This window comes from Sapajus apella, unplaced genomic scaffold (assembly GCF_009761245.1).
Source record: "Sapajus apella isolate SASKATOON/1434 unplaced genomic scaffold, GSC_monkey_1.0 scaffold1, whole genome shotgun sequence".
NCBI lineage: Eukaryota > Metazoa > Chordata > Mammalia > Primates > Cebidae > Sapajus > Sapajus apella.
In genome coordinates this window covers 30,287,702-30,311,001 of record NW_022436941.1, presented here as the reverse complement: position 1 = coordinate 30,311,001, position 23,300 = coordinate 30,287,702, and the positions used below count along the sequence as shown (strand labels likewise).

Sequence of the window (23,300 nt, the reverse complement as noted above, 5' to 3'; positions counted from 1 at the left end):
ATCCACCCGCCTTGGCCTCCCAAAGTGCTGGGATTACAGGCGTGAGCCACCACGCCCGGCCCCCCATTTCTTAATATTCCATACGGCTCTACTTCTTGGGCTGCTGGAAGTGACTGTTTCAGGGAGAGTCATTTTGAGAAGACGGTAGAGGAAGAAGGTGCCACCGTTGACATTGTAAATCATAGATTTTCAAGGAAATTAAAGAAGACACAACCGTGGGGAGCACACTCAAGTAGAAATAGCTCTAATATTATTCAGGGGCTAGAGAATCTGACCTTTTTGGCTTAACTCATTAATGGGGCAGATGATTCTCCTTACTGCACTGCTACAGCTTTCCTGAAATAATTAACCACCAAATTCATATACTAGGTTGTCAGCAAGCTTTCCTCATACTCTGTGGGGGAGACTGAGCCAGATGTCTCATTAAGAGTCTGGCTTTAAGACAAAGCGGATTATGTTGGAGAACCGGAAATGGTTACACCATTTTACAAATGGAATATGAGGGGGTGAGGGGAAGTTTTTGTTGTTCTTGTTGTTAAATTCATGTTGAAAAATGTCAGCAAGGCTGGAAAAGGAGGGTGCTTGCCAATTTGGGGACCAATTAAAGGGAAATCTGCCCTGTGACAGAAAGATAGAGCAAAGAGTTTGACTATGGAAGCATCTGTGCCCATTGACATGCTGATAAAATGATTGCAATCAGATTGAAAATAAGATCCTACAGGTGGAAGTGGTTTTTAACGGTCCAGCTCTCCACCTCTAAAAGGTTCATTTGAGCCCATTTATAAAACATTACACAGAAAAGACCCTTTGCTGAAAGCCTTTGCAGCCTCTATCAACCTTCCCTCAGACAAATGTTGACAACTTCCTTAAATTACCAGCTTCCATTCAAAATACACCAATTTAGAAAAATATATTTTTATTTATATTCATGTATTATTTTTGCATGTATATCTCTCTTTTGGGGAGCTGTAGATTTGGATCCCAGACTCTCTGACACCTGAGTCTTTTTACACTTGGCAGTTTCTTGCATTATATGATGATACTTTTTAATTCAGAAAAATTTTAAATGGAAATTATCCTAAGCAGTCAAACTCAGATGTTTAAGAACACTGACATGGTTAGTAAAAAAAAGCCATTCTCAGAGGATAAGGACCTAAATTAATTAATACATTGGGAAGAAGAAATATAGATAGTAGCTAAATGTTTGGAGTTGGGCAGTTAAAATTGGAAGAAATCTTTTCTCATTTCATGCAGTGCTATTTACTTAATCTGTATTTTACAAGTCCTGTATTAAATAATTATAGAGCAACTGAGAAGCAATTAGGTCAAGAAATAGATTATTAAAAAGCATGTATACCTTTGAAGGTGTGATAGAGAGATGAATCATCCCCCAAAGATGTCCACATCCCATTCTCCCTAGTCTGAATATGATACCTTATGTGTCAAAAGAGACACTGCAGATGTGGGTAAGGCACTGGACCTTGAGATGGGGAGATTTTCCTGGATTATGTGGGTGGGCCCAATCTAATCACATTAGTCATTAAGATCAGAAACCTTTTTGGTTAGGTCAGAGAAAGTTGTGACAGTAGAAGAATCAGAGAGATGTGATGTTACTGGCTTTGAAGATGGAAGAAGGAGGACATGAGCTAAGAAATGCAGGTGGCTTCTAGAACTTGGAAAAGGGGAGGAAGTGAATTCTCTTTTATAGCTTCTGTAAAGGACCACAGCCTTGCAGTCAGCCAGTGTATATGTTTATGTAAACACAGAATTGGGATTTTATTGTGTTTATGTAACAACAACAACAAAACTTATTTAGAATTCCTACTCTGCTCCAAGAATGGTGAATTTCATTAAGTGTAAAGCCCTTTTTCCCTGAGCTCCTTAATGAACCCATCAAGGAATACATTTACACGCCATCTTATATAGCTACCAAGCCAGAAACTTGGCAATCATCCCAGACTTCTCCCTCTCCCCGATTCTTATCTTAATCCATCATCAACCTCTGCCAATGTTGCCTTAAGTATTATGCTTGACCATTTCTCTCCATTTCTATTACCACCACCACATTTGTCTAATCACCATTATAGTCTGCCAGGACTACAATTAGCTTCCTGTGCTGTCTCATTTTGCTCCCACAAAGTAGATCCCCACATGTATCACACATGCATTTAGAATTATGTTTTCAAAATGCATATCTAATATTATCCTAAGCGAAATATTTCAATGATTTTTGTATTGCTTTAGAATCAGGCCAAAATATCCTGAATTTCTCCAAAAATGATCTGCATCATGTGACTTTTTTTCTGCTTCTCCATTTGTGTGTGTGTGTGTGTGTGCATGTGAATAAATATTTTGGGTAAAATTTGAAGTGTTGACACTTTGGTCTGGATCACTGTACACGGCAAGGAGACAATACAAGAAAACTTCATGAATTAATTTTGAGGACATTTTAGCCAGACATATCCCTGATAAAAGTTGGGATCTATATGGTTTGTATTTCTCCTTTTTAACTAAAATTTACATGGTATATATTTTTCTGTTTCTTTAGAAGTTTTTCACTTCTCTCTCTTACCCTCATATAGTAAATGAGAGTAAGAGAGACATTGGAGGTTGGCATGATTCAAGAGAGCCCCCATATAAGACGGTAAATAACAATGGAATCTATAGATCTTGTTGTAACTGCCCAATGGGTTTACCTTGCCCGCTGCCTAGACAGAGCCGAATCACCAAGGCAGGGGGAACTGCAATGGTAAAAAAGTATTTCATGCAGAGAGGGCAGTGTGGGAGACCAGAGTTTTATTACTCAAATGAGTCTCTCAGAGCATTTGAGGATCAGAGTTTTTAATGATAATTTGTCTGGGGGTTGGGAATAGGGAGTGCTGATTGGACTGGAGATGAAATCATAGGGGCTTGAAGTGAGTTCTTTTTGTTGACTTCTGTTCCTGGTTGGGATCGCAGGACTGGTTGAGCCAGATTATAGGTCTGAGTGGTATCATCTGCTGCATCAGAATGCAGGGTCGGTAAAATATTTCAAACACTGATCTCAGGTTTTGCAACAGTGATGTTATTCCCAGGAGCAATCTGGGGAGGTTGAAACTCTTGCAGCCAGAGGCTTCATGGCCTCTAAACAGTAATTTCTAATCTTGTAGCTAATTTGTTAGCCCTACAAAGGCAGACTGATCCACAATCCAGAAGCGTTTTTTGTTTTTGTCTTTGTTTTGTTTTGTTTTGTTTTGGGGAAAGGGTTATTTATCAATTTTGTTTCAGTGTTTAAATTATAAACCAAGGCTAGTTTGGCCTACAACCATAAGTGAACAAAGATAGTTTAGAGGTTAGAAAGCAAGATCAGTTCAGTTAGGTCTGATCTCTTTCACTGTCATAATTTTCTCAGTTATGATTTTCACAAAGGTGGTTTCATTGTCAAAACAAACCTTAGGATTCTGCTGCTGCTGCAGTTGCTGGTGTCTATGAAAACCATTTCACCCACTGATCTCATGGAAGTTTTCCTCTTCCTGCCAAAACAAAATGAAGAAAAATAAACTGCCATTTATTAAGAGCTTCAGTTGTGCCAAGCGCTGTGACATTTGAAGACTATCTGAAGTATGTAAGAAAGATAGTAACTCTAACCTCTGTCATTCTGCAAAAGATGAAGCTAGGTCTACATTTCATTCCTCTTAAGAGGTATAAACCAAAAAGCATCTGAGACAGGTCTCAATCAATTTAGAAGTTTGCTGTGCCATGATCCATGACACAGCTTCAGGAGGTTCTGAGAACACGTGGCCAAGGTGTTGGTACAGCTTGGTTTTGTACAGTTTAGGGAGACAAAAGGTATAGGCAAAGACACAAATCAATACATGTAAGGTATACATTGTGTTGTACTGGCCCAAGCATAGAAAGCCAACACCAAGACAAAAGTATGCCAAATTACAGGGTCTTTATTGCCGGTGGCCACGGAGGACTTGCGTCTCTCCAATCCGTGGCCCTGAAAGGAGGGTGTCAGGAAATTTTATACCCGTAAAACCACCTCGGGGGTGAGCGTGAGGGGCAGGGGTGGGGATGAGGGGCTTCAGACATTCTGAGGGCTAGTGGATTCTATAAATCACCTCCTGGGTGGAGATGAGGGTGAGGGGCTCCAGACATTCCAGTGGATTCCTGGGTGAAGATGAGGGTGAGGGGCTCCGGACTCTCTGAGGGCCAGGGGAATTTTTGACATTCTGATTGTTACTTAAGTGGTTCACAAAAGTCAAGATTAGCATTTGTTTACACATTGTCTGGGTAGGGTGGAAATTACAGTCCTTAATTACTTATTCACATTTGGGTTATAGAGAGCAGTTTCAACAGAAAGCTGAGGTATAGTTGAGGTACGCAGTTTTGTGGGGCTTTTACCATGTCACAGTTGAAAGAAAGAAGCAGCCTGGAAAGAAGCAGTGTCTCAAAGTGGGGTCAGGAATGGTGGGACCTTCCAGGTCATAGGTAGATTTAAAGATTTCCTGATTGGCAATTGGTCGAAAGAGTTAAGTTCTTCCTGCAAAGATGAAATTAGCTTGAGTTAAGATAGGAAGGAGGTGCTGTGGAAGCCAAGGTTCTTGTCATGTAGACAAAGCCTCCAGGTAGCCAGCTTCAGAGAGAATAGATGTGTCAGACTCTCCGGAGAGACCTAGTAAGGGAAGGTGATTCTCTATAGAATGCAGGGACATTTCAAAATATGTCAAATAATGTATTTTGTGGGTAACCTACTTTGATTTCCTATTAGGGTCTGTTATCCTGTGATGTACCCAAATCAGGTTGAAGTTGGTAGCTTACTGCTACAAAGAGTCCGTTCTGTCCGTCTTGAGATTTCTATTTTAATGTTAATGCTGGTCAGTTGTGTTTCCTGAACTTGAAAAAGAGGAGGGTATAATGAGGCATGTGTGACACCCACTATTTTCCTGTGGTGATGACTTGAACTCGTTTTTTAGGTTTGTTTGAGTCCCCTTGGTGAAGTAGGGAATCCATTCTGTCAGGTGAGGGGTGTAGAATTTTGTTTTGGGTTTACAAAGACAAATTCATGGAAAAGTCAAGGCTAGGGAAGATTACTAGGGCAAAATTCCACACTCCAAGAGAATTAACTGGCTGCCCTTCTTAATCAGGGACTAGAAGCAAAAGGTAAAGAACTAGCGGCAGGGCGTGGTGGCTCACACCTATAATCCCAGCACTTTGGAAGGCTAAGGTGGACAGATCATTTGAGGTCAGGAGTTTGAGACCAGCCTGGCCAACATGGCAAAATCCTGTCTCTAGTAAAAATACAAAAAATGGCTGCATGTGGTGATGGGGGCCTGTAATCTCAGATACTTAGATCTGGAAGGCAGATGTTGTGGTGAACCAAGATCACACCATTGCACTCCAGTTTGGGAGAGAGTGAGACTCACCTCAAAAAAAGAAAAAAAAAAACTAGGAGCAAGTTGTTGAGAGTCCTGTGCTGATGGTCTTGCAGTCCCTTTGTCAATGACATGTTGATCTGATGAGTGTGGTCCTTAGCATTTCAAATTTTAATTTATTTATCCCATCTTGTCCCAGAAAGGTTTTATGGCAGTCTATAAGCTATGTACATTACAGCAAGATAACATTGATTGAATGCAGGTAAAAGATTAAAAAGAAAAAGATGGGGGAATCATGAAATGAGGAATAAAGTTGAGAAAAATGATTCCCTAGGATATATTTGGATTCTAAAGCACCAAACTCTGCCAAGATACCAACTGTCTCTGGAGATGGTTTAAACCCTGATAAGGATAGGCTAGCAGGGTTTAGGCCAGCAGCTGGGACCTCTATTTTTGGAAGAGGCTCCCAAGTAGACAAGTTTCTGTCTGTTTGCTCCTCAAGCATCTCACACTGTCTCTTCTGCATACTTACTATGTAGTGTCTGGTTTCTGTGTGTACTTAACTATTAGCTCCATAAAAATTGGTCAGGAAGTTTACTAGTATATTTTTCACTTACCACAGAGACTGGCTTTTAGTAGTTACTCATTTTCTTTCCCCCAAGCTAATGAATACTAGGTCAAGTGGGGGGGTGGTGAGGGGGGAACAGAGAGAAATATAGGGGAGCGTTAAAGTGTATTTAACTAGAGCTTGGAATAATATTTCTTCTTCAAAAATGACACTTCATAGGTATATAATATGCAATCATGTGGATGGTGCCAGGTTGTGTTTAAACAATCTCCTATTGTTGGACATCTTGTTTATTTCCAATAATGTTATGCTGATATCTTCACAAATCTTTACTTCCATCACATTTAGACTGGATTTCTAAAGTGAAATCATTGTACTGAAGGATATGAACTATTAGAAATGAATTACTGCCTTCCAAGCAGTAACTGCCTTACAATTCTAGCTGGCTGTTTATACTCTCCTATTTTTGTTATTGAGCTTCCTGCTTTAGGGATAATCCACCAACATGACACATTTGAGGTAGACAAAATAATGCTCCCACCCCATCACCTCCAACAAGATGTGCCTGTCCTCATCCCCAGAAACTGGGACTGTGTTATGTTACATGGGAAGGGGAAATTAAGGTTGTAGATGGAATTACATTTGCTAATTAGTTGACTCTAAAATAAGATTATCCTACATTATCCAGGACACAATGTATCAACAAGAGTACCAATAAATGAAAGAGAAAAGCAGAAATGTTAGTGTTGGAGTCATGTAATAGGAGAAAGATTTGAATGGTCATTGATGGCTTTGGAAATAAAACAGGGCCATGAACCAAGGAATGAGGGGCCCTCTAAAAACTGGGGGGGGGCGGGAAGCAAGGAAACAGATTTTCCCCTAGAGACTTTGAAAGGAACCAGTGGTGCCAATATTGATTTTATCCTAATGAGACACATGTTGGGCTTATGATCTTCAGAATGTAAGATAATACAGTTGTGTTGTTTTAAGCCACCAAGTTTGTGGTAATTAGTAACAGCAGCCACAAGAAAGGAATATAACACTCTACAGCTTCCAAGTCCCCGGCTCTGCTTCACCTCACCTATACCTTCTTTATCAGGGAAAAAAACTTTTTCTGTTTCAATAATGAGTACTCAAGCCAATTGTCCATGCTGCTGTACCATCCGCTTTATGGCTGTGTCCCTTAAGACAAGAAATTAAAAACAAAAACAAAACAGAGGCATGGGATTGTCAGATTTAAGCTCAAAACTCTAATTTGGAATTACATTTATTGATTTCTGACCACAAGATCATGCTGATATTGACAGACACCAATCCTTGGCCAGAGCCCCATTCCTTTGGCTCTTGTCCAGAGCTCTGCCTGCTTTGATAGATGCTAATCAGTACTTATTCTCTAAAGGAGAGGACAATCTATTAGCACATTTTTTTAAAAAACCTGTGTCAGAAGCATGATTCTCTCCTTCACAGACTCCAAAATGAAAAATCCTTTCACATTTTCAAATACAAGCAGCTGACTTAGGTACAACAGATGACCTTAAACAAGGTGATTGCTTAGCCAATGTTTATTGCATCCTCTCTGTCAACAAATTCCAAGGAGGGGACCAGGTTATGTTTGTGTCTGCCTGGGAAATAGATTATTGTTTTATGAGACTCTTGTTGCAAATCCCTGTAAACTCTAACTAATCACTCATGGATAGTAACTAAAGAATAGGAATTTAACAAATGCACATAGTTCTTGCCTATCAGCAATGCTCTTGGCTCCACTGCTCAATCAATACTGCTAGTGTCTGGTCCAGGTTCAACTTATGCTTGATGACCACCATAGTGTAACACTGTTACAGGAATTTTTCACATGATCTCATTAATTCTCACAATCACCCTCATTTTACAAAGAAGAAATTGTGACTCATAAGGGTTAAACAGAGTTCTCCAGCTCACATAAGCTAGCAACGGACAAGGCCAATATTTGAACTTCTAGTCTTTTGATGTGTGTTGAGTGCCCTCTTCACTGTACACAGTCTACCTTACTGCACTTAGACGAGGGAGGACTATGAAGACTATGAAGCCAGCTCCCCTTTGCCGCCTAGCCCAATGGCCAGTCCAGGCACTATCTAAGTCCTCTTCCTGTTAACTGCTCTACTCATGGGCTCCCATGGGGGTTAACATAGGTCAGAGACAGTTGGTGTACACCATGGGGAAGAAAACCCAAGTCTCAGCAGCTAAGAAATAGGAGGTATGCAAAGAAAAGAACATGATATTTTGCAAAGGGGAAACTGATTCTTCAAACTCAGCTGCAGAGGGAGAATTGTACAAGTATTTTACCATCAATAATAGAAACATTATTTAAATAAGTGGGACTAGACACAGAATTATAGAACTGAAGAAGACCTTATACATCATCCAATTCCATTCCTCACTTCAAAGATAAGAAAACTAGGGGTAAGAAATATTAAGATTTATGGTCATAATTTTATATGACTAAGGATTGGAAATCAAAGGCCTCCCACATTTTAGGACAATGTTTTTTGTTTACATGATGTCATGTCTTCTAAAGAACTACTGTTGTAAATAATAAAAATATGTAATTTATCTTTCATGTGTTTTAGTGAAAATATTTCATTTCTTCATAGTAATAATCCTATTAAAATGACCAAAAATATGCAATAGAGCTCTTGTGAATTTTGCACTTTTTATAAAACCCAGAATATAACTGTAAAAAACAGACAGGCTTGATTTGTCTGCATGAGTGGAATCCTTCGACTGTCATCTTCCTTTGAACAAAACAATTTTGTAAAAATATAGTCTGGATAATATATTTAAAGACAGATATATCTTAACATTCATTAAGGTAGAAACTACCACTGTTAATGAAGATGAAATGGCAACTGAATAAAGCATAAAGATTTTGCTTCCAAAGCAGCAAAATTATCAATAACTTTATCTCCAGTCTTTATGCTTGCTATATGTAAATGTACAATGAGAAAAATAAGCCAGAATAAAAAACAGGCAATCCTAAAACAGTTTTTGAAATAATTCAATGTGGCCATCTATTTTCTTAAGTTGACTACAAAAGCTTCCACTACAGGCTCCATCATTGATCTCTATTAAAGACTCTAATGGTTTCTGAGTGAAGGCAGTAAAAATAAAAAACTGTGAAGAATGAAGATAAGAACTTTTCATGATACACTATATTCTGTTAGATTAAATTTAACGTAAATAGCTACTGAGTTTTTCTACAATTTTGATTTATATGCACATTAGAAATCTTCATCTTCTTCAGGTATACTATTTAGAGTTTGTAAAATAGAATGTTAATGGTAGTTTTCATAAAGCTGGTAGTAAAAGCTTGTTCAGGAATATAACTGTTATAAATTTATTTTAATGAGGAAATAAATTTTCAACTCCACATAATTCTAGAGTATTTTATTTTAAGTATATAACTTAAGTTTGATGAACATTTGCACCTGGGAGAGTTCCAGCTTCCAGTTACCAGTTCACTAGTAAGTGGTTTATTCAGAAGTCTATCTCATTGTTGAAGCCCAAGAATTTTTGTTCAGAATTTGCTTTAATCTAGATAATTTTTATCATCAGAACTTCACAAGGATGGCAACATCCTTTTCCTTTTTTCTCTGTGGATAACAGAGTTTTCAGCCTCTACCCACTGGGAAAATTATCTGTAATCAAAATGAGCAGGGCCCATTTATTAAAAGACTGCTTGCTGAATTCCTTGGTTTGGAAATAAGTGATCCTAAACTTGGTGCAGGTGAGAATTATTCCCTTTTAAATGGTCAGCATAAAGTCTATTTTCTTTCATCTGGGCATATAGGAGAAAACAGGCAGTTACTTTCAGGTTAATTCTTTCTAGATGAAATAGGTAACAGTATTTACATTAATTTAATTAACATCGTTACAAGCAGATTCTTTTACTGTAGATTAGTTGCAAGGAAAACTGGTCCTATTTAAAGCCCAATATAATTCAATGCAGAGTGCAATGGCATTTTACTTTTTATTCTTAATGACTCAATGATAACACGCAAGTGTATCACCCTCCAGTTTGGAATTTACATTTATGCTGTTTGCTATAGTTTGATGGTATGCATGGATACATGTGTATGTGTGGGCCTGCATGCCCACACACAAGTGTGCATGTGAGTGCATGTACTTGAAGAAAATATATGTCTGTGTGTACCTTCTTGCATATCTGTAAACATTAAGTTAAAATATGAACTTGAAAGCATGTTATACAGAGTCTCACTCTGTCACCTTGGCTCACTGCAGCCTTCGCCTCCTGGGTTCAAGTGATCCTCTGGCCTCAGCCTCCCAAGTAGCTGGGATTACAAGTGTGTACCACCACACCTGGCTAGTTTTTATTTTTATTTTTGTATTTTTAGTAGAGATGGGGTTTTGCCATATTGGCCAGGCTGGTCTCAAACTCCTGACCTCAAATAATCCACCTGTCTCAACCTTCCAAAATTCTAGGATTGCAAGCAAGAGCCACCGTACCTGGCCCCTTTATTTGCTATTTCCAGAAACCTTGTAATTTTTTTCAGTTTCTTCAGTATCCTAGTGAGGTTACTGTGGTTTACCATATCATATAGGAAAAAAAGTAAATATGGAATGCCTAAGGGATGTAATTACATTAAATAAAAGGGAGATGGAATATGAGGATTCGAGCTCCCTTTGCTGCAAAGTCCTGGTAGTGCCAGGCTGAGTTCTAATTCTTGGTGGAATGGAGACCTATTTGGCAAGGGTCTGTCCTTATGGTGCCAGAACAGGAAAGCAAAAGCGTGGAAGTATACAGCAAACACTCTTCTCTGGGGAGTTCAGCTCACTTCTTTGATTCCTTTTTCGGCTGGATCTCTTTGCTTGGCTCAAAATTTTGTTTTTATTTTGGCATCAATGATTTATGACAGAAATTTTGAAGATATTCTAAATATAAGAAGGTAGTTTAAGATGTTTCTACTGTTTGGTGGCAAGAAAGCACTAGAAATGTCTGTAAATAAAACATAAACAGAAAATGTTCTTCAGTCATTAGAAAGAGAAAACAGATTGTGCATATATATGCATATATATAGGTCACTCTGTTAATGTCTTGTCACATTAAAACCTCAGAGGTATAGGTTACAGATGATAATCACCCAAATTAGGAAATATTCTGTAACATCCTTACTGGGATAGTACTGAAGTAAGAAGACTAGAAAGAAAAAATATCAGAAAAACATTAATTAAAAAGTACTAAAAAAATTATAGTAAAAATAAATAAAATCACAGCATTCTGAATCTGCAACACTGTGAGATAAATAACTGTAATATATTTCCCACAAAAATCATCTAAAATAGCTGGGTATAATATAAAACTATAAATAAAGGATAATTTGGTTGTCATACTAATTTCAGACCAAATAGACTGCAATAAAAAAGTCATTAGTAGCGATAGAGTGACACTTCATAATGATAAAAGGTTTAATTCACTCACTGAGAACATGTAACAATCTAAAATTTTTATGCACTTCTTAATGCAGCTTCATATTTTTTAAACCCCAAAGTGTCAGAACTACAAGTCCATAATTTAATTTAGAGATTTTTAACATACCTCTCACCCTGACTGATAGATCAAGCAGAAAAAATAAATCTAAGAATATAGAAGTTTTAACAGGACAACTAGCAACCTCAAGATAACAGACAAAGAAAGACACCTCCAACCAATAATGACAGAAGCCTCACTATTCTCAACAGGTGAAATTTTATAAAAAAAACATGTACTAGACTATAGAATAAAGCTTAAGAACTTTCCAATGCTTGTTTTTAAAAAGGATAGAAAAACTCACGCAGAGACAGAAGAAAATAGTATGCATAAAAATAGAAGTTTGTAAAGTTAAAAGAGCCATGCAATTGGAAAGATCAATAAAGCCAAATGCAGCTCTTTGGTAAACCACCAGCAAAAACAAACACCTCTCTTGGCTCTCTTTCCTGTAAATTATGCCGTTTGGACTCTTAGACCCTTGGCCACCAATTCCTTTGTCACTGGACCTTCTCCTTCTTATTGGTCTGTCTTATCACTTATGGTCTCATTTACTATTGGAAATTATTTGGGTAAATGTCTGTCTTTCACACTGGTCACAAAGCTCTTTTGAAAACAGTGATGAAGACATATTTTTTAGAAAACATAATTTTTAAAGTTGGCTAAATACACTATTAGTCTTGGTGGTTTTCAAAGGAACAACTGCTAAAAACCTGTTTCATTTCTTAATTTCTCCTGAATATACTTTGTTTTGTGGCGGGGGATGGTGGTATTGATATCTTAATATTTACCTCTCACTAAGAGATGCCACACTACATCTGAGAGGCAATGTAGAAGAAAGAAAATAGTTCAGGATTTTGAGCTATGGAGTTTGTCACCTAAGGGCTTTCTATCCTTTGGGATAATTATAAAACTCTAAGTCTCAATTTTCTCAACTTTAAAATGATAGTAAGTAGCAGTTAGCAGTTACCTTGCAAGGGTTTGGTGAGTATTATGTTAAGGAATATATGCCTAAGACCCAAAGTGTGGAAACTGCTCAGGAAATGGTGCCTATGCATTCTTTAGGAAAAAAACATTTACCTTACCCATGTTTCAAAAAACACAAAGCCCTCAAAAAGCTGTTCTAATATATCAAAGACTTGAAAAATAAGCTAATATTCAGTTTGCCCCTAATTTTTATGGTTTCATGTAATTTTGAATTTTTTTCTGCTTCTCTCCTGTGCTTTATTTCTAAATACTATAAATATTTAATACCAAGAGATTCTTCTCTTGGTTCTTCAATCATTGTAAATTTCCCTTTCTAATTGCATTCTGCCTTTTGAGCATGATAATATCAGTTGCTGCTGGATGGTGAATTCACTAAAGTTATTGGAGTAGCTTCAAGTACTTCAGTAAGTTTACTTCAGAAGAACAGCCAGAGGTTACACAGGTTCTTTCCCAAATATATTTTAACAAAATCTCACAGTAGCCAAATGGTAGCCATGTAGTTTGTTCAAATACTGTCACTGTTCAAAAATATTTGTAACAATTGCTTCGTGTTCTGGTTGTTAAAATCTTCATTATTTATTTATTTATTTTTGGGGCTTTGTGGAGTATATTAATATATGTAACTTAGCCAAATACAAACTCTTCTAGAAAGGCCGACAGTTAATATTCCTCCAATATTCATTCACAGTTCCTAGCAAGCATTATATATAATCAGTGCTCAAGAAATACATGTTGATTGATAAAGGACTAATCAGACACCTACTAGACTACAGAAAGACAGCTTGAGAGGAAAGGGTGAGAGCTTGAAGGCAGTACATAGAGCGAAAAAACTGAAAAAGATTTCAAAGACTGTTACGGACAATCCTCCAAATAACTCTGGAAGTGTGTACTGGTGTGTGATTGTTTGCAGGTTTCTGATGATGTGGCGCGTAGGTACAGTATAATCCAGAGTTGCCAGCAGGCTGATTTAAATTTTTTTTGTTAGCAGTGGCACAGACTATAAAATATTTATATTCAAATTCTAAATATGTATGCCTGGTATAAATAAATAATTTACTGTATAAGCAATACATTATTTACTAAGTTATTCTAAATATATATATATATATATATACACACATACATACACTATTTGCATTTTACTGAAAACAAAACAGGTAGACTGATGATCTCTTAGGGTTCTAAAATAAAAAATGAGAGAAAAGAAATCAAGACTTCAGCTGTAGTGGAACGTTTTCTGTAAAGCAGAAAGTAATACCAGTAGACAGCCCCAAATATATTGAAAAAAACAAGAAAATTAGCTTTCTTATAGAAAATACTAATTTTACCTGACACCCCAAATACTCAAGCATTAATTATCTGGATTTTTCTTGGAAATTTTTGAGTTGGGCTTCTGGATTAGAAAACTCGGCATCACAGATAAAAACTTTTAGAAAATTATTCAATTCCTTAAGAATTGTTGGTGACTTCAAAGAAGTGAGCAAGCTAATACCCTATTTGGGTTGGATGCTCAAATAAAGCGTGACTATACGGCTGGTTCATTTTTTGAAATCGGTTTGCTGACTGCAAATCCCCAGCAATGTCTTGGAAGAAAACTTCTTCCCAATTAAACTTGCTTTCTCCTCAAGCATATTATCTGTTGACTGATCAGTCAGTTCAGACTCATTTCTTGACAAGCAGACTTCTGAGTCAGAGCCAGTTTTGGTCACATCCATTCTCGACATCAAGCATAGAATCATGTCTTCTTTTCTCCACACACAGGCCTGGATGCTCCCCCACCACGGCTTTGGGAGTTAAATCTGGTGAATGAGAAGTGGGTCCACTGCCCAGGATTCTCATCTCAGTCTTTGAGATAAAACACGGATCCTAATTTGGGAATTAATGATCCTTCCTAATGTACAGAAATAACTTATTTCAGCTGTGTAACTAACCCATAAGGACATGGGTTCTAGCGGCAGACATTTCAGGTTGTCTCCTCTTGTTTTACCTGCATAATTAGGGCAAATTAACCTCTATCTGCCTCAATTTCTTCATCTCTAAAATGGTTATAATAATATTACATGCCTCCTTGGTTTGTTATGGGGATTAAATGAGTAAAAGTATATATATATATATAAAATATACATATATATGTGTATATATGTGTGTATATTATATATATAATGTACATATATACACATATATATGTATATATATATAAATACATGTATATATAATATATATATATTTAGAAAAAAGAAACAAAAACAAACAAAAAAAAACTTGGAGGCCGGGTACTGTGGCTCAGGCCTGTAATCCCAGCACTTTGGGAGGCTGTGGCAGGCAGATCACTGGAGGTCAGGAGTTCGAGATCAGTTGGACCAACATCTCTACTGAAAATACAGAATTAGCTGGGCGTGGTGATGTGCCTGTAATCCCAGCTACTTGAGAAGCTGGAGGCAGGAGAATTGCTTGAACCCAGGAGGCAAACGTTTCAGTGAGCCGAGATTGGACTACTGCACTCCAGCCTAGGCGACACAGAGAGATTCCATTTCAAAAAGAAAGAACAAGCTCGGCCCCCTCTTGCTTTCTTTAATCCTGTTTGCCATTCTGCCGTGTTATGATGCATCAAGAAGGCTCTTACAAAATGCTAGCACCTGGGTATCGAGCTTTTCAGCCTGCAGAACTTTGAGAAATTAATGTTTTTCTTTATAAATTACCCAGTTTGTGATATCCTGTTATAGCGTGATAAAACATCTTGATAATTTGTATATCTTTTAACCAGATCCCTTAATTTTCTTCCTCCCACTTTGTTTAGAAATTGAAAAGTTATTGCTCTGATATGACTATGCCATAGTCTGATGCATTTACCTAGTAATTTGTTAAAAAAAAAAAAAATTGGTGCCTCTGAAAAGAGAATCTCCTGAACTTCTTGGTAATATTTTTGTGGTACATTCATTTTTGGGTTTCTTTTATAAACTTCCTACCAGTGAACACTTACTATAGACGATAATCCTTGGTTATGCAAAAGAGACAGACATGATAGAAATAAGAATAACAATTAGGATCATTGTTATTCTTATTTCTATCATTCTTATTTCTATCAAGTCTGTCTCTTTTGCATAATCCTCACCTCGTGTCCTTACCTCTGTTTCTGCTGTTGAAATACGGTAGTTCGTGCAGGGGAAAATGAAGATGCTGTTTTTCGATGGTGCTATGAAAGGGTGGTTGACAGCAGGGCTCTTTTCCTAAGACCAATTATACTCATCTCTCTTTAGGAACTCCAAAATCACTATGGCCTCAGTCATTCATGGGATAATAATAACAGAAAACCCTCTGAGAACATGAATCTAATGGGTGTTGAGCTGGTTAGCCCTTGTGGCAGCCAGTGGGAGCAATGGCAATGTTTCTCCCTGGGCTTTCCATGAGCAACCCATGGCCTAGCCTGGGCTTGACTCACTCCATTTGCTAACCTATGAGTGGGCAGGGTGAGGGGCTGCTTGCACCATAGATAGGCATAGGTGCAAAACCTGTGTTGCCAGGTGAGAACCTGTAGCAGCCTACTTTAACCAAGGACTGCAGTATTCGCAGCTTGAGTGTAAGAGGTAAGCGTAAATGTCAACAACAAAGAACCTGTCCTGTTGACACCCAGTGGAGAGACTTCCTTGCCCTGCCCAGGCCTCATATCTACAAGTAAAAGGGGGTTGCAGAAGAAAAGCTTAATAAAACATTTTGATCTGTCCTAAGAACACTTTTAGCTTTTAACTTCATTCTCTCCTTGACATTTACTCTATTCTGTGCCTTGACAAGTCACTGGTGTCACTTTCATCAGTATAGAACTGGCCAAAAGGGAAAAAGTAATGGATAAAATAAGGAGCAAATGAGGCTCGTGGATGGGATGGAGCAGGGAGCTCTGCTGGGTATAATACTTCATGGTATTAACTATGTTGACATTTTGGTGTAAATGACTACCATACCAAAATACTCTGTGTCAATTACTTTTACTTTTGTTGATTAAGTATCTGCAAGAATTTATGTAATTTAATATAAATTCATTAGTAGAGATGATGCTTATGTTATTCAATTATTTGCCGCCTAATTCAGAGGTCAAAGCACACATAGCTTTTTGCCATCTCTTCTTCTCTTTTTCCCATTAAAATATTTCGTCTGCAAGAGTTAAAATTCTTTAAGGTATAAATGTTGTTTGCTTTCTGTGTGTTTGTGTACTTCCTAAATGTTATACAAAGGACCTCCCTCATTTCAGTAATCAGAAAAAACAATGTAACAATGAGAGTGCAAAAGAAAAGCTCACAATACTTCCCAGGAGGTCCTCTATGGCTTTCTTTCGTAAAAACATTTTTTCCCTTCTCTGCATGTAAGTCACAAGAAGTTGTTCAATGTTTTGTTACTTGTTTTTATCAAGTTTGTCTCTTTTGCATAACTTTCACCTCATCTCCTTATCGCTGTTTCTACTGTGGAAATACGGTAGTTCATGGAGGAGAAAATGAAGATGCTGTTTTTTGATGGTGCTGTGAAAGACTTCTTCCAGCATTACAGCATTGATTATTCATCTGGACACTTAACAGCACCTTTCTCCCTTACCCCATCTGCCAAATTCACGTTTTGTGGCTGAGCAAGAACTTAAAAAGGAAAGGCATGCGCCTTCTCCCATCTCCCTCATCTCAGGTGGCATCTCTCATCTGGCTGAGGGTGGTTGGGATGATGCTCTAAGGCATGCTTAGTATCTTCCACCCATTGCCATGATACATAGAAAACACTTCTTGTTCTTGGTTGTACTCAGGTGTAGCTGTTAGTTCATGGCAATCTATTTTCTATCTTTTTATTTCTTTCTTAAGAGTTAAAGAGAGCAAAGATGTGTTCCTCTATACTCCTTCACATTTTTCTGCTGCTGATTTAATGTCTGGGCTAAGAGTTGCTTAGGGGAAAGTTGCTGCCTTGTTAAGATCCTTTTCTGCTTTCTCCTGAGTCTTTCTTTTGGAATCAGTCCTTGGCTTTACTGAGCCTTGGACTCACTCCGTGGAGCACTGGGGTTGGGGTGGGAGGCTGGGGTTTCACTGGGTCTGTTTCTTTGATTCCTCTCATTCGTTTCTCCTCTGTGTGGTTCTTCCATTGAAGAGTTTTAACAGACATTATTAGGAAGATATTTTATAATTACGTTTCCTGGAAGGAAAGAGAGAGAGAGCTCCATATACTGGGGACTTAAACATTCCACACAGTGATGACTGAAAATGCCTCTGAGAGAACAGGGTTCTGATTCTCTGTTTAGGCAACACTTTAACTCAGACATGGCACGATCAGAGTACAGGGATCTACTTTTCTGTTGGAACACTGTCCTCTCACTCACTTGCCTGGCTAATTTCTACTCATCCTGCAACAATCAGCTCAAGCACCTACTCTTCTTGGAATTAATGACATGTTCCTGCCTTAACTCACATGAATGCCTTCCCCAGAGTCTACCCGTATTTAGCAAGGTGACCATCCTCCAAACACCCACAACACCCTCTATGCCACAGTCCTCATCTTGCATTGGATGAAATTATTTGCTTTTTCCACCAGACTTTGAACACTTTCAGAACTTTTCAGCACTTTCTTTTCATCTTGGAAACCTGGCATGGAGCTTAGAGCACAGTAGGATCTAACTATTTGTTGAATGACAAATGATTGAGGCTGTGATCATTCTCTTGCAGCAGAAAAAGACACAGAACCCATAGTAGGGGACAGGCATCATACTGTGTCTTAAAAGTTCCTTCCTGGACCTTCGCTGACCATGCTGTCCCTGGTGGTACTTTCTGCGGCCTGCACAGCGGCCCCCTCTCTGAAGAATGCAGCCTTCCTAGGTCCAGGGGTATTGCAGGCAACAAGGACCTTTCACACAGGGCAGCCACACCTTGCCCCTCTACCGTTTCTTCCTGAATATGGAGGAAAAGTTCATCGTGGATTGATCCCTCAGGAATTCTTCCAGTTTCTTTATCCTAAAACCAGTGTAACAGGACCCTATGTGCTTGGAACTGGGCTTATGTTGTATGCTTTATCTAAGAAATGTATCTGTTTATCGCAGACACCTTCTCTACTTTATCAGTAGTAGGGTTACTTGTCTATGCAATTAAAAAAAATATGGTGTCTCTGTTGCAGAATTTGCTCATAAACTCAATGAGCAAAAACTTGCCCAACTAGAAGAGGTGAAGGAGGCTTCCATCAAGCAAGTTCAGGATGCAACTGATTTGGAGAACTCATAGCTGGCACTGGTTCAGAAGCACCATTACCTTTCTGATGTGCAGAGGAATAACACTGCTATGGCTTTGGCTGTTACTTACTGGGAACGACTTTATAGAGTATATAAGTAAGTCAAGAATCGCCTGGACTATCATATATCTGTGTGGAGAATGATGCGTGGGAAGGAACAAGAGCACGTGATAAATTGGGTGGAGAAGCACGTGGTGCAGAGCATGTCTGCACAGCAGGGAAAAGAGGCAATTGCCCAGTGTACTGCGGACCTAAAGCTGCTGGCAAAGAAGGTTCAAGCACACCAGTTATGTAAATGTATCTATCCCAGTTGAGACAGCTAGAAACAGTTGACTGACTAAATGGAAACTAGTCGATTTGACAAAATCTTTCTGTATTAGTGTCTACTGAAGTTATGGTTTACCTCTCCTAAAAATGAAAAGTTTGTTTCATATAGTGAGAGAATATCTCTATCGGCCAGTCAGATGTTTCTTATCCCTCTTACTCTGCATTCGAGTTGTTCTGTGATCACTTCTGAATAAGCAGTTTGCCTCTATAAAATCTTGCTGCCTGACTAAAGATTATCAGGTTATAAATTTGTAGTTAATTCTACCATCTTGGAATAAAGTGACAGTTGAATGGAAAAAAAAAAAAAAAGTTCTTCCCTGGCTGGGCATGGTGGCTCATGCCTGCAATCCCAGCACTTTGGGAGGCCGAAATGGATGGATCATGAGGTCAGAAGTTCGAGACCAGCCTAACCAACATGGTGAAACACTGTTTCTTCTAAAAATACAAAATTAGCCAGGTGTGGTGGTATGCACCTGTAATCCTAGCTAGTGAGGAAGCTGAGACAGGAGAGTTGCTTGAACCGGGGAGATGGAGGTTGCTGTGAGCCGATACGCCACTGCACTCCAGCCTGTGTAACAGAGTGAGGCTCCAACTAAAAAAAAAAAAAAAAAAGAAAAAAACAGTTTCTCCTGTGACTCAAATGGTCAGTGAAAATATTTTTGTTGGAAATGTAAGATGCCAACAGAGTATAGCTTTCCTGAAAATGAAATCCCCATATAATGTCTGGAACTCCACAGCAAAGTGCCCATCGTGGAAAAGGCTAAACTGTACCACTGAGCTCTTCATCTTCAGTTGTCAGCCCTCAGCCATCTCATGCAACTTTCATTTTGGTTGTCTTTGTGATTCTTAATCTCTCCTGTTGGCAAGAGGAGGGTGAACAAGAAAAATGTCTCTGATGTTCCCCCGCAGTTTGGCAGTCAGTCACAGCTTTAGGAATCCGAAGACTGTCCTAGTGTTCTCTGTGCAGTGGCGTAGCTCCAAGTATTTTAGCTCTGAAAAATGAGTGCTGTTTCTGTCTGTAGGCTAACATATGCACTTTACACACACTCTTGTGTTAACTATGTGAAGAGAGTGCTCCAGAATAAAAATGCCAGAACTGAACAGGCCCCTTGAGTTTATCCTCTCATTTTTTGACAGAAGAATTTGAGTCAGAGAGGTGGAGTGATTTGCTCAAGGTCACACAGCATTCATCAATAAAAATGGGAGGAGGAATAGAAGCCGAGTCCTGTACCCAGTCTGATGCTTGTTCTAAACATCACACTAATGTCCTTTCTAGCCTGGAGATTGATTGATGACTTAGAAGTTTGTAGGGAGAAGGGAACAGATATCCCTTTATGTAAAGAAGTGGGGTGCTTAATTCTGTAAGGACTGGGATGTGAACTCAAGCAGCTATGAAACCTCTCTGATCCTTAGTTTCCTTATCTTTAAAGTGGGACTGACAATAGCTGTCCTACCAGCTGTTTTGACGATTATGTGAAATCATGTCAGCACAGTGCCTGGCTCAGAGCCTGTCCTTAGGGGATGCTCAGTGAACAAGAGCCGTTATTACAAACAAGCATGTTGCCCAGCCCTGTTCCCATCCCAGCTCCAGAAAACTTCCCAGTGGGCAATCAATGCAGTAAGCCACTGGCTGTGGGGCAGTCGAGCAGGACACATTTGAGAAGAGATTGAGAGCAAATCTAGTGTGTAAGAAAACAACCAAATTCCCATAAAGCCTAATTATTTGCACTGTTTATTAATAGCCCTGTTCCTCCCCCTCTCCCCCAGCAATGAATTAGGATCTGACTTGAGGTATGGCTCTGATTAGGGAGGACCTAGTGCATTTCTGCAGGGGGTGTCTCCTGCATAATGCACCTTGGCATCTAAAGGGAGCCTGGATGGCTGCCCGCTCTCAGCTTCCCTTTGTATCTCCCATCATTGCCCATAAAAGCCTTCATTATGATCTGGGTCCCCTTTATTGCACATATAAATAAAATCTGACAGAATTGTGCATAAATCCTTTAGTGGCAAAAGCTAATAGAAGAGGGCAAAAATTAATTTTATGCATGAAGAATCTCATTAAGTAGCTTCATGGAAACAAAAGGAGCTGGCATCAGAGACTGGCAGGGTGTGTGTCTCTAGGCTGCATTTCTCATAGCTTTGCCCTGGGAAAGACAGTCCGTTCCTGCTTCCACTGGCAACTCCAGGAGTCACAGGTGGTGGCAGAGCTGCACTTTCTGGGAAAGGCTTAGGTTTCTGAGGCAGGTAAAGCTCAGTCCCCTTGGGAGCTTCTGCTTTCCACTCCTGCTCTCAGAAGGGGTTCCAGGCACCCTGAGTGAGGTCCTCGTGAAAGGCAGCAGGCATTGTCCCTCGAGAGATTGCATTCCCTGGGCTAAGAAGGCACATGCCTTCAATATACCTACAACCAGCTTCAGATGCTACTGTGTAGGACCCTCTGGTTCTAATGTTAACCACATAGGCTGCTCTCTTTCAAGAATGGAATAAATGAGGTGAGGAGGGGAGAAGTGAAATGCAGCAGAGGACACTGGGGGGATGGCTCCAGCAGGGGCAGGATCCATCTGCTGGGGTAAGGAAATATACAGTCAGCTCAGATGCTCTGGCAGTGAGGTCCAAGTTCCAGTGGTTGATTCTATATTCATTCTTGATTGGCCGATACCATGTTAAATCACCGCGTTTTTCTGCTTTTGATTCATATTGTGTGGAATCAATGATCCATTCGACGTGGCCTGTTTTCCCTCGTAGAAAAGAAGCTGCTGACATAAAGGCAAAAGTCATCTGTTGGTCTATCTTCTCAAGACATTTTTCTCTTTTTAAGTCATGATATGTCCCAGCCTATGCCATCCATCAGTATATGATAGGCTTACATTGAGATGTAAACTCAGTCTTTGAAAGTTACTTGTGGTTTCAGGATACAAAGATCATGTCATACAGAAATAGCTTATTGCAGATACGTTTGATTGGTCAACTATGTAAGAACAACATTTTATAAACACACTGAAATTATGCAGAGAAGATACAGTTATAACAAATGATTACATTCTTATTTTCCAGCATTGGTGAATATCTCATAAGGAACAAGCAATCAGATACAATGGGAGCTCTATTAGTTATCAGAGAAAACAAGCAACCACAGCAATAATAAAAACAAGGATAATAAGATAATAGGAAAAACATCCCTTAACAACAGTCCTTTATTGGTGTTAAACTGCTTCTTAGTAATTCCATCTGTGATATGGTTTAGTTGTGTCCCCACCCAAATCTCATCTTGAATTGTAGTTCCCATAATCCCCATGTGTCCTGGGAGGGATTCTGTGGGAGGTAAATGAATTATGGGGAAGGTTACCTCATGCTGTTCTTGTGATAGTGAGTGTATCCTCATGAGATCTGGTGGTTTTATAAGGGGCTTCTCCCCCTTGCTTGGCACTTTTCCTTCCTGCCACCCTGTGAAGAAGGTGCCTTGTTTTTTTACATCTCCCTTCTGCCATGATTGTAAGTTTCCTGAGGCCCTCCCAGCCATGTGGAACTGTGAGTCAGTTATATCTCTTTTCTTTATAAATTACCCAGTCTTAGGTATTTTTTCACAGCAGTGTGAAAACAGACTAATACAGTAAATTGGTACCACAGAGAGTGGGGTGCTGTTATAAAAATACCCAAAAATGTGGAAGTGACTTTGAAACTGGGTAACAGGCCGAGGTTGGAACAGTTTGAAGGGCTCAAAAGAAGACAGAGAGATGTGGGAAAGTTTGGAACTTCCTAGAGACTTGTTGAATGGATTGGACCAAAACACTGATAGTGATGTGGACAATGAAGCCCAGGCTGAGGTGGTCTCAGATGGAGGTGAAGAACTCATAAGAAACTGGAGCAAAGATCACTCTTGCTATGCTTTAGCAAAGAGACTGTTGACATTTTGCCCCTGCATTAGAGATCTGTGGAACTTTGAACTTGAGAGAGATGATTTAGGTTATCTGTCAGAAGAAATTTCTAAGCAGCAGAAAGTTCAAGAGGTGGCAGAGCATAAAAGTTTGGAAAATTTGCAGGCTTAACATATGATAGAAACAAAAATCCCATTATCTGGGGAGAAATTCAAGCTGGCTGCAGAAATTTGCATAAGTAACGAGGAATAATGAGGAGCCAAATGTTAATTACCAAGACAGTGGGCAAAATGTCTCCAGGACATGTCAGAGACCTTAGTGGCAAACCCTCTCATCACAAGCCAGGATGCCCAGGAGGGAGAAATGATTTTGTGAGCTGGGCCCAGAGCCCTACTGCTCTGTGCAGCCTAGGGACTTGGTGCCCG

General features: G+C 39.1%; 1 long non-coding RNA gene and 1 pseudogene across 2 annotated transcripts in view; both read left to right on the top strand.

Moving 5' to 3' along the window:
• The window catches only part of LOC116549302, a 235,106-nt gene that overhangs the window by 144,589 nt on the left and 67,217 nt on the right, over positions 1-23,300 (top strand). The gene's annotated exons all lie outside the window — the stretch shown is intronic.
• LOC116549293 lies at positions 17,498-19,294 on the top strand (annotated as a pseudogene). Its single transcript, XR_004267791.1, has one exon. The product of XR_004267791.1 is annotated as an ATP synthase F(0) complex subunit B1, mitochondrial pseudogene (transcript).